This window comes from Vulpes vulpes, chromosome 9 (genome assembly GCF_048418805.1).
Source record: "Vulpes vulpes isolate BD-2025 chromosome 9, VulVul3, whole genome shotgun sequence".
NCBI classification, from domain to species: Eukaryota; Metazoa; Chordata; class Mammalia; order Carnivora; family Canidae; genus Vulpes; species Vulpes vulpes.
The window spans coordinates 26,183,559-26,195,933 of NC_132788.1; positions in this window are offsets into that span (position 1 = coordinate 26,183,559).

The window sequence follows — 12,375 nt, forward strand, 5'->3', positions numbered from 1 at the left end:
TAACTCTTAAATGTCTTATCAATTTGGAAGCAAGTGAGTAGGGAAAATTGAGTTCCACCAATGGAATTCTTGATTGGAAAATAGACTTCTTTAAATAGCCCTCCTGCATTCAGACTCTGGAATGACCCATCCCAGGGAGAATTAAAGTCTGAAAAGTAGATAGACTTGCAGAGAAGTTTGATTCAAATTTGGATGAGACAGAGAAAAAGCAAGAGTAATGCAGGCATTCAGATTTCCACCAGAAATTAGTCTGGGGCCTTGACTCTTGCATCTACAGAGGAAAACAGGAGAAGAACAAGAGATGTCCATCTTGGGAGTGAGTGAACCCTAAAAGGAGAATGACCCGAACACATATGGCTAAATCCATTTTATGGTTCATCGGGTATTTACTACGTCTTCTTTGACCATGAGTAAGTAAAGGGTTTCCAAGAAGGATAGAAATGCTTCTCTCACAATTTTTCCTTTTTGAAGCACAGCGCAAATATTATCTGTTCTTTAAAAATATGAGAAATGGGAGCTCCTGGGTGACTCAGTGGTTGAGCATTTGCCTTTGGCTCAGGTCATGATCCTGGGGTCCTAGGGTCAAGTTCCCCATTAGGGTCCCTAGGGAGAGCCTGTTTCTCCCTCTGCTTTTGTCTCGGCCTCTTGGTGTCTTTCATGAATAAATAAATAAAATCTTTTTAAAAAATGAGAACTGGAACTTTTTTTCCTCACTAATTTTCTCAAACCATCAAATTTTTTGGATGGTAAATATTTTCAGGTTCCTTTTACAAATTGTTATAGCCAGAAGTTTACTTAATATATTTTTAAGTTTTTAATGAAGGATTATGAGTTTATTCTTGATTTCTGATATATACAAGGGACTCCAAAATCCAGTAGCAACCCCCTCCAGATAAGTCAACTAAAAAGGGACAAAGGACTTGAATAGATATTCCTCCAAAGAATACATGAACATGGCCAACAGGCATATGACAACATGTTCAACATCACTAATCACAAGGTGAGTGCAAATCAAAACCAAAATGAGATATCACCTCACACCTTTTAGAATGGCATTATAAAAAAAAAACAAAAACAAATGTGTAGACAAGGATGTGAGAAATTCTAATCCTTGTACACTCTTGGTGGGAATGTTAAATGGTGTAGCCAGTGTGGAAAACAGTAGCAATGTTCCTCAAAATATTAAAAAATTGAACTATCACATAATCTACAATTCCACTCCTGGGTATGTATCTAAAAGAATTTTTATCAGGGTCTTAAAGAGATATTTGAACTCTCCTGTTCTTTGCAGAGTTATTTGCATTTGGCAAGATAAGGAAACAACCAAAATGTTCATTAACAGATGATTGGATAAAGAAAATGTGGTATATACATACAATGGCATATTATTCAGCTTCTTTAAAAAAGGAAATCCTAAAATTTGCAATAAGATCCATGGAACCAGAAGAAGTATGTTAAGAGAAACAAGCCAGTTACCAAAAAACAAACACTGCATAATTCCTCTTATATGAGTTATCTAAAATAGTCAAAGATATAGAAGTAGACAATAGAATGGTGGTTGTCAGGAACAGGTAAAGGAGGATACGGACAGTTGTTCAGGGGTAGAAGTTATAGTTACACAAATGAGTATGTTTCAAAGAGATTTGTGTATAGCATAGTGCTTGTAGTTAACAATAGGGAACTGTATACTTAAAATCATGTTAAGAGACAGATCTCATGTTAAGTGTTCTTAAAAAAAGGACACAGAAAACTTTTGGAAATAATGGGTATGGCTATTATCTGGTTTGAAGTGGTGATAACACAAGTATGTACTTATATTAAAACTCACCAAATTGTATATAGTAATTATGTGCAGTTTTATTTTCTTTTTTAAGTTGAATACTTTTAAGAAGAAAAGATCAAAGACTAGAGATTCTGTGAGGGTTTATTGAAGTAGGTAAATTCATGATTTATAATGTTAGTTTCAAATAGAATACAATTTCTATTTCAAAACTTATGAGGCCAGTTTTTTTTAAAACGAGGCCAGTTTTATATATAAAATATTTCAGTCTAACACTTTTTTTTTTGTCTTTATCAACTTTAATGGAAGTTTTCCCCTCTGAGACATTTTTGGGATACTAAATTTACTCTAGATCTAGATTTACCCACCATCAGTGGATCAGGCACCAGAATCAGCTGAAACAGTTTTCTGGACTCCATCCCTTGGGTTTCTGATTGAGATGGTCTGGGGCGGAGCTTGAGAATTTCCATTTCCAAACAGCTCCTAGATGTTGCTGATGCTGCTGGTCTGGAAACACCCTTTGAGACCACTGGTCTGGAGAACAAGATGGTATCTGACATCATAAAAATTTTGGTTTTGAAATATGTCAGAATTTAAAGGAATATAATTTCATATTTGGCAACTATATGAATAAGTACACATTGCAATATTAAAGAGGATAGCTTCATTGGAAAGGTGAGAATTGACCAATGACTTAAAGGAGCATTCTTCTTATGCCTCAGTATTAATAATAGCTCTTTTAAGATTTGTCAAAAATTCATCTGTATTTTAACCTTTTAAAAAAGTGATTTATAATTTATGAATTGTTTATCTTTATTTTTTGTGTTTTTGTTGAGATATAATTGACATGTAATATGTCAATTTCATGGGTACAGTATTATGATTACATATATGTATATTGCAAAATGATCACTACAGTGAGTCTAGTTAGCATCCATTGCCACACAATCTTATAAATTTGTTTTTCTTATGGTGAGAACTTTAGAGGTCTACTCTCAACAACTTTTGAATATACAAGATGGTATATTAACTACAGTCAGCATGCAGTCATTATATTCTTAAAACTTATTTCCTGGAAGTTTGTATTTCTTGATTCCCTTCATTTTCCCTCAGCCCTTATCTCTCATTTGCATTGTTTTATATACCAATTGGATCTGCTATAGAGTTGGAAAAGACAAGACAGATATTAATTCAAATAATCTCTGAGCTATGTGTTCATTAGCTATGTCTGTTCTTTTACCAAGAAGATGCCAGATATTATTATGATACTTTTTATAGAAAAAAATTATAAAATGTTTTTTAAAATGAATTTATATTAATATGTTATTTTAATATCATATACAAAGTTTTGAATACTTTTGAATTATAACAATATAATACAACATATTTTATGGACACTAACAATAGCATTTGGCTGTCTAAGTCACAAGTGGGATGCCAATCAGGCTCACTTTTTTTTTTAGGATTTATTTATTTATTTATGATAGAGAGAGAATGAGGTAGAGACACAGGAGGAGGGAGAAGCAGGCTCCACGCCGGGAGCCCGACGTGGGACTAGATCCCGGGACTCCAGGATAGTGCCCTGGGCCAAAGGCAGGCTCCAAACCGCTGAGCCACCCAGGGATCCCCCCAACCAGGCTCACTTAAAGCACATTTTTTAAGTATTACTGGGAATCAGAGAAACTCTTGAGTATAGACAGTGTACATTTTTGGTTGTTATTGACAAGGCATATTTAGAAATAGTAGTATGGGTTGCAAATATTATCCTGTAACCTTACCTGCAAAGAGAAATCTGGCATTCGCATTTTGGATAAAAAGGAGAAAAGGAGATGAGACTAAACAAGAAAAAATTGCCTTTTATTTGAGGTCTCGGAATTGCAATTTGGGGAGCACAGTTTCTGGGAGCAGCCAGGAAAGTATCCTGCTTATGTGAAGCAAGCAACAGGTTTTTATGAGAAAGAAGAGGGAAATTATATGACTTAGATAAGAGAAGAGAAAAAAACCCCACACTTATTGGTGCAACCCGTGGAGCTGCTTTTGATGATTCTTGGATTAGGTATTTTATTGGTGCTAGCAAACAAAACTATTCTTGGTATGCATTAGTTAATGATTCTGTGTTCATTAAGTTCATACCAACAGGTTTATGATCTGATGCCAATTGTTTTGTTGAATTTTGAGAACAACTGTTCAGAAACAATTAGGACTTCTGGCTCAGTTTAAGAGTCCAGTAGAATTGAAAATGGAATTTCAAAGCAGATTCTCTTATGTCCAGAAATTTTATACAATTTCACACTTAGATCTCTTTTTACACTTGGTGGCTTTCTAAGTAATTCATAGTTCTTTTATGACAGTAAAGAGGAATAGTTTTTTGTGCTTGAGTTTAAGAAAATCCTCCACAAACACTCATAAAATGTTTTTTTAGTGTGTGTGAAAGTTTTGGGAAATTATATTTGGGTTTGAAAAAACAAAGAGTATGTTTTTTTTCTTTTGTAAAGAGAAGAACAGCATGATTAGAAAAAATGTGTAAGGACATCAGTTTCTCTATAAGCTCAAATGAGTCAGCAAAACTCCTGTATGTCAGAAAGTATTAAGAGCTTTAGAACATATTTATGTATGCAGCAAGAAAAAAAAAAAGTGTCTTGGTGAGTAAGGGCAAATGTGGGATGTACATTCCTGCCCTTTCTGAGTATCCATGACAAATGCCATTCATTAATCTTGACTGAACTCTTTGAAGCATGCTCAATCAACATGGTGCTCCAGACAGTATTCAAGTTGGTAATGATTAGCACTTTCATCTAAGAACAATGTATTGCTCATGGCTAACTGATGGCTATTGGTCTCTTCTACTTGTGCCACTTTAAGGTTTATTTTGAAGTCAGCTCTGCTTCTTAGAAGTGAATCCTCATGATAGCCAAACATCCCTAATTTAATTCCTCCCTTGGGTTCAAGCTGACTGCTATGTGGCAGTTTGTCAGAGATCAAAGAATGCTAAGACATGTAGTATAACAACAACATAGGTTTGGGAATCAGAAATTGGATTGATTGCAGCTTTGATATTTATCACTGGGTGACTCCTGGGAGAGCATATAAACTTATTTGATTTTCATAATTTCTAAAGGATAGTAACAGTATTATCTAACCTACCATAGTCCTGGGAAGGATAAATGAAATAATACATTTGTAATTGCCTAAAACAACACGTGAGAATTACAAATAATCTAGAAGTAGGATGTACCAAGATGGGAAATACACTTGATTCTGAGTTCAAACTGATACTTTTAATTTAACATTATCAGGAATTTCATAAACTTCTATTTTTATATGTTTTTCTTATACTGAAAATCACGTTTCTAATAACCTTCATATACTTCTTTATATTTGCCATAGTCTGTTTTGGATACTATAACCAATACCACAGACTATCTAGCTTATAAGCAACAGAAACTTATTTCTCATAGTTCAGAGGCTGGAAGTCCAAGATCAAGATGTCAGACGAGTAGGGTGAAAACTCTCTTCCTGGTTCATTGCCAGCACCTTTTCAGTGTTCCCACATGATGGAAGGGACTAGGGAACTCAGTGGGATCACTTAATAAGGGCACTAATCCCATTCATGATGCCTTCAACCTTGTGACCTAATCATCTTCCAAAGGCTTTATACCTTCTGGTACCATCATCTTTAGCATTAGGATTCAACATATGAAATTTGAGGTGACACAAATATTTAGACCATAGTAATATTTATACTGTTATATGCTAAATTAATTTCAAATAACCAAGACCATGTTAGTATTAGCAGTAAAACTATGTAAAAGATTTTTGGCTTTTCAACTATTTAACATTAAAGATACATAGACAACTATGTTCAAATATCATTTGAAACCATTATATATGCATTATATTGCCAATGTGATACTCATTTAATTTGTTTAATTTGTTTAATTATTTCAATGATTTGTTTCTTTTCATTATTTTTCTTTTGATTGAATCTTATTTTGATAATGCAAAACATTTATATGGTTCAGAGGCCAAAATTACTTAAGAAGATAAATTCATCTTGCTTCCATCTCTGGTCCATCCTTTGACATTTCACTTCTCATCCTTTAAGTTAACCATTTTTATTTTATTTATTTCTTTGAAAGATTTGGCAAAACTAAGCAATTATACAGATGGAAACATACTTTTCTTTTCCTTACTTATTAGACAAACACAGGGAATACACAACTCTGCTTGTTGCATTTTTCACAAGATAATAAGTGAAATCAGCAAGGTTGCAGGAGACCATCAACATACAAAAATTGATTGTATTTTTACCTATAATAGATAGTCTGAAAATAAATATAAGGAAAAATTCCATTTCCAGTAGCATAGCAACATATCTACGAATATATTTTTTAAAGAAATGTAAGACTTGTAAACTGAAAACTACAGAACTGATGAGAGAAACTAAATATATAAGTAAATGAAGACTGACTCCATGTCCAAACATCAGAATTGTGGTTAAGATGGCAATTCTTTCCAAAATGGTCTATTGATTCATTAAACCCCTATAAAATCCCAACAGGAATTTTTTTTCTTACGCAGAAATTGACAAACTGCTGCTGGTGTTTATATAGAAGTGCTATACATTTCTTTAACCATAAAATTTGGGGATCCCTGCGTGGTTCAGCGGTTTAGCGCCTGCCTGCCTTTGGCCCAGGGCGTGATTCTGGAGTCCCGGGATCGAGTCCTGCGTCAGGCTCCTGGCATGGAGCCTGCTTCTTCCTCCTCCTGTGTCTCTGCCTCTTTCTCTCTATGTCTATCATAAATAAATAAATCTTAAAAAAAAACATAAAATTTGAAATTTGAAACCTTTAGTGAACAATGATCTGATGTCTATCTACTCTTTTTTTCTAGTTTCCTTCCAGTTTACTTTGCTCCAGGCACCTGTTTTTTTCCCTTCTATTCTCTGAGTTACAGCTTTACTTTCAGGTCCCACATGAGCTGTTTCTTTGCTCTGTACCCTCCTGACAAAGCTTTTCAAATCCCACCAACTGCACACATTCTTTGCTTCTTTTGAAAAGAACTTATTCGTTCTTCAGATTTTTACCTTAACCTTATTTCTAGTTTTTCCCATCATCTCCTCCATAAATTACTGCTCCCTACCCTGTTATATATCCTCTTCTACTGTGAACATTTCTTTCATATAAAAAAAAGTAATTGTTGGGAGAAAAATTCTGTACATATTCTAAGCAGAGACATGGACTACCTTTGTTCCGATCTATGTTTTTAAGGAATTTTTTTTTAATTTTAATTTTTTTATAGTAAAGAGCCCTGCAAGGTAGAGCTCATGTTTTCTTCTAGAGCAAAGTCAGGTTTGTTTACTGTCTGGGATAATAATGAAAATGTCTCCCTCTGGAGCAAAAGTCAGACAGACTTACCTTAGCATCCCCTAAGATTTGTTCTTCTGTAATAAAACCCAACATGTGTGCAGGATTCTCTGGCTCTCTTTTAGCTGTCCTGTGGTAATAGCATAGGGAATCCATACTGTGCTCCTAGAGCTGCTAAAGCTGAGATTAATAGAGGCTTTTATTTTAGGCTTCATCATTGTGTTTCTTCTGCTAGCATCCAAGAACCAGTGGCAGGCTAACTTGTTAGTTCCTGATAGAAATACTAAAAAGAACTAATACTTCTAGCATTTGTTATGTGCTAAATATCTTATATCAATTGGTGTGATAATTTCCAAAGTAATTCTAGTATGTAGGAACTTTTATTTTATATATTCGCCAAAAAGAAAACTAAATTCTTAAACATATTAAATACTACAGCTATTATAAGTTTTTGAGATGAGGTTTGATCCCAAGTTGTCTATCTTCAAAGACCACACATTAATTTTTTTTTAAGACCACACATTTAAATAAATATATTATTTTGCTTTCTACATGAATTATAAAGAGACTTTTGATAAATTTGATTTTGTATAAATACCTTTGCTTTTCAAAACCTACAGTGAATAAAAGACTAGTACAAAATATTTACAAAGTATGTATCTGGTTGAGGAGCTGTATCCAGAATATATAAAGAAAATTTACAACCCATTAATAATAAAACAGTCTATAAAAAGGAACATAATTTGAACAGACACTTCACAAAATAATATATATGTCCACTTGCCAGGTGTTGGGTGGTAAATTAGGGCAACAAGCTAAACTTTTAGTTTATTACTTTTAGTAATAATCAAGCCTTTATTTATTCACTGTGACAATGCCAACAAAAGATAAAAGAAAAAAGATGTGTCTTGGATGTTCTATTTTTTTCCCAAAGAATGGTACCAAGTAAGGGTGAAATGACACAGTGCAAATGGCAGGGAATCATCTCATTTCCAAGGGGCTGGAGCAAAAGATTCTGAAATGGGGAGTGTGAAGAGTGGAAAAATATTGTGTCAGCCTGGAGAAAAGTGCCTAAGCTAACCACACTGGGAGGTTTCAGCCAAAAGGAGGCAACTGGGCTAGCAATATAGCTATTTCTAAGAGCATAACCAGCCATGGGTTCTTGATTTCATCTTCTTCTAGAAAACTATAATACATTGTCTACCCACAAAGTCTTGTGTAAGAAGGGCATGAGGTTTACTAAGCCATGTAATTGCCATTGATTGGGCCTCCAAAATCATATTTAGCATTTTGCCCTGGAACCAGGCTACTTAATTTGAATAGCAAATATGCACAATGTGATTAGTCCTGTATAAATGTTAATTTTAAATGATAATATAGTACCAGTATTGCATCACCAAAAATGGCTAACATTAAAAGGAATGGCAATATTAATTGTTACAAAGATGTGGAGCTACCAACTCACACATAGCTTAATAGCAATTCAAAATGATATGGTCATTGTGGAAAAATAGTTCAACAATTTCTTATCATGTTAATTATTTACTCAGTGTATGACTCAACAATGCAACCTTTATGTATTTAATTAAGAGAGGGAAACTTACATCTAAAAAAAATTGCATGTGAATGTTCATAGCAATTTTATACATAGTAGACCAAGTTTTGTGACTATACCACAATTTATCTCTTCTGTTGATGGACATATTGTTTGTTGAAAATGATTTTTTTCACTTTGTAACTATTTGTCATGGATATATAAATGGACTATTGATTGCTACAAAGTAAGACAATCAGTTGCCCATTAATAAACCAGCAGAACATGCATCATGAGAAATAGCTAAATTCCACTATTAGTTCTAGTTCTAGTTTTGTAGATTCTTTGCGATTTTCTATGTAAAAATTCATGTGGTCTGTAAATGATTGTCTGACTTTTATTTCTTCAAAAACAACAAAAAATTAGAAACAACACAAATGTTAATTTAAACTTTTTTTGGGGGGGAAATTATCATATCATTAGTGATGTTTTCTCAAATAATTTTCATCATTTTTTTAAAATTTCAAGTTTTTACTTAAATCCTAGTTATCATGTATGATGAAATTGGTTTCAGGTGTAGAATTTAGTGATTCATCACTTACATATGTGATGAATCACAGTGTTCATCACAAATGCCCTCCTTAATACCCATCACCCACTTAACCCACCCCCCAACCCTTCTCAACTCTGTTTATTCTCTATAGTTAAAAATCTCTTACCATTTGCTTCCATCTCTCTTTCCCCCTCCCCCTATGTTCACCTGTTTTGTTTCTTAAATTCCACATGTGTGAAATCATATGGTATTTGTCTTTCCCTGACTGACATATTTCACTTAGCATATGGCTCATAGTCTCCTTTGCAACTAATATGTAACTAAGGGATAAAGGTTGCATTAAAGTTTACAAATGTAGGGCTTTGATCCAGGAAAAAAGAAAATAACACAAACCTGTTCTAAAGGCCTTGGTGACAGAAATTACATTTGGTTTTTGATGGTCAGTGGTGGTTGAGTGGTCAACTTTATGATACTGAAATATCCTTGAGTAACCATCATCATATTCAATATCATTGGAGTAAAATTTAATCCTGATATTTAATATTGGGTGATGCCATGAGCTGCCACTTCTTCATCAGGTCAGTTCTACTCCTTGTGTATGCTAATTTCATTGGCATGAGACTTATACAGTAACATAAGGACCTCACATCTGATTTGAGGTGATGCTGTCACCATCTGGAATTTTTAAATAATTTTATCTTTGAATATGTGTTTTGAAAGCAAAGTGTGATGACAATAGAACATGCACATGAGCAGAAGAGAAATGTGTAATATGCTTTGCTGTCATTGTTCCTTGTTTTTGCATTCACATAGAATTTTGCAATGCCCGCATTAGCACACAGTCTAACGAACCAGTGATTGGGAGTTCCAAAAGACTCAGAATGAGGACATGGCAAGGATGTTAAGTCTTACGACAGAATAAATCAGATTGGTGAGATGAGAAAGATGGCACTCAAAGGCCACACTTTTAATTTGAACAGGAACTTCCAAATATGAAGCTATGACAATGACATTTTAAGAAAGAAGTAATCAAGAAAGCCTACCATATCATTTCTTACTTGTGTTACTTTTGGGGCACCAGACAATTATTTAAACCTAAAGTGAACATAGAAGGAAAAGGAATCCATAGTTCCTTATACCTTAATTCTTTCTCTTACTCATAAGTTAAGTCAAAAGTAGAGAATACTAATATGTGTTTTTGTCAAAAAGTGAAATAACAACTGAGTTTGTTTGGTCAATGATTTCCACTGTTCTGGTAAGAAAAAAGCATATACATGTAGGGGCTGTGAAATTTTGTTAATTCTGGATGCTAAGTACTTTTACAATTGCATTTAAAACTGGCATTGAATACTATAAAGATAAGTGTTAAAACTCGAGAGACATGACCTAGTGATAAGACAGCCCATTCTCTAAGAAGACATCACAGTCCTTAATGTGTATATGCCTAATAACAGAGCAGCAAAATATGTGAGCCAAAATCTATTGCATTGAAAGGAGAAATAGGTGAATCCACTGTTATAGTTGGCGACATCAACATTCCTTTATCAAAATAGGCAAACAGTAGGCAGAAAATCAGTAAGGACATGGTTGAACTAAAAAAATGTCATGAATTGACTGGATATAATGGACATATAGACTATTTTGCATATTATCAGACTATGCATTCTTCTCATGCTCATGTGGAACATTCACTGAAATAGATCAGATTCTGGGCCATAAAATATGCCCTAACAAATTTAAAAGAATAGAAACTCTATAATTTCTCCTCTCAGATCATAAATGAATTAAACTAGAAATCAATAACAGAAAAATTGAATAGAAGATTTTGCAAATGATATATCTGAAGAAGGGTTACTACCCACAATATATAAATAACATATTACTAAAAACCCAAAAAATAAATAATCCAATTAAGAATGGGCAGAAGATATGGACTGATATTTCTCCAAAGAAGACATAGAGATGGCCAACAGACACATGAAAAGATGCTAAACATCACTCATCATCAGGGAAATGCAAATCAAAACCACAATGAAATATCACCTCATACCTGTCAGAATGTCTATAATCAAAACTCAAGAAACAAGTGTCAATGAGGTTGTGGAGAAAAAGAAACTCTTGTGCATTGCTGGTGGGAATGCAAACTGATGCAGCCACTGTGAAAAACGGTATGGAGGTTTCTCAAAATTAAAAATAGAACTACCCTTGGGTACTTGGGTGCCTGGCTCTGGTTTCAGCTCAAGTCATAATATCATGGGTTGTGGGCTTAAGCCCCAGGTGTGTTCAGTGGCAAGTCTGCTTGAATGATTCTCTTCCTCTGCCCCTCCCCCATGCTCTCCCTCTCTCAAATAAATAGATCTTTAAAAAAAAAGAAAGAAAGAAAGAAAGAAAGAAAGAAAGAAAGAAAGAAAGGAAGAACAAACTATCCTATGACCAGGAATCACACTACTTGGTATTTACCAAAAAAATATGAAAATACTAATTTGAAGTGATATTGCACCTTTATGTTTATTGCAGCATTACTTATAAAGGAAAACTATGGGAAAAGACCAAGTGTCCATTAATAGATGAATGGTTAAAAAAAGAAAAGAAAGAAAGAAAGAAAGAGAATCTAGACACAGACCTTATATCCTCCCCCCAAATAATCCAAAATCATAGAGCTAAATGTAAAATGGAAGTTAAAAAAAAAAAAAAACCCTCCTAGAGGATAACATAGGAGATAACCTAGATGATTTATGTTTGGTGATGACCTTTGGATACCAAAGTCACTATCCATGAAAGCAAAAATCAATAAAGTGGATTTTTTAAATTAAAGACCTCTTCTCTGTGAAAGATCATGTTAAATGAATAAAAAGAGAAGCCCACGGACTGGGAGAGAATATTAGCAAAAGACTTCTTTCTTGAAGAGCTACTATCCAAAATATATAAAGAATTCTCACGACTCAATAATAACAACTTACAAATAAGCCATTTGACACATGAGCTAAAAACCTTAACAGATGTCTCACTAAAGAGGATACACAGATGGCCAATAAGAGTATAATAAGATGCTCCCTATCATAAGTCATCAGAGAAATACCACTGTGAACGTATTAGAATTGCCAAGTTCTGGAGCACAAACAAGACCAAATGCTGGTGAAAA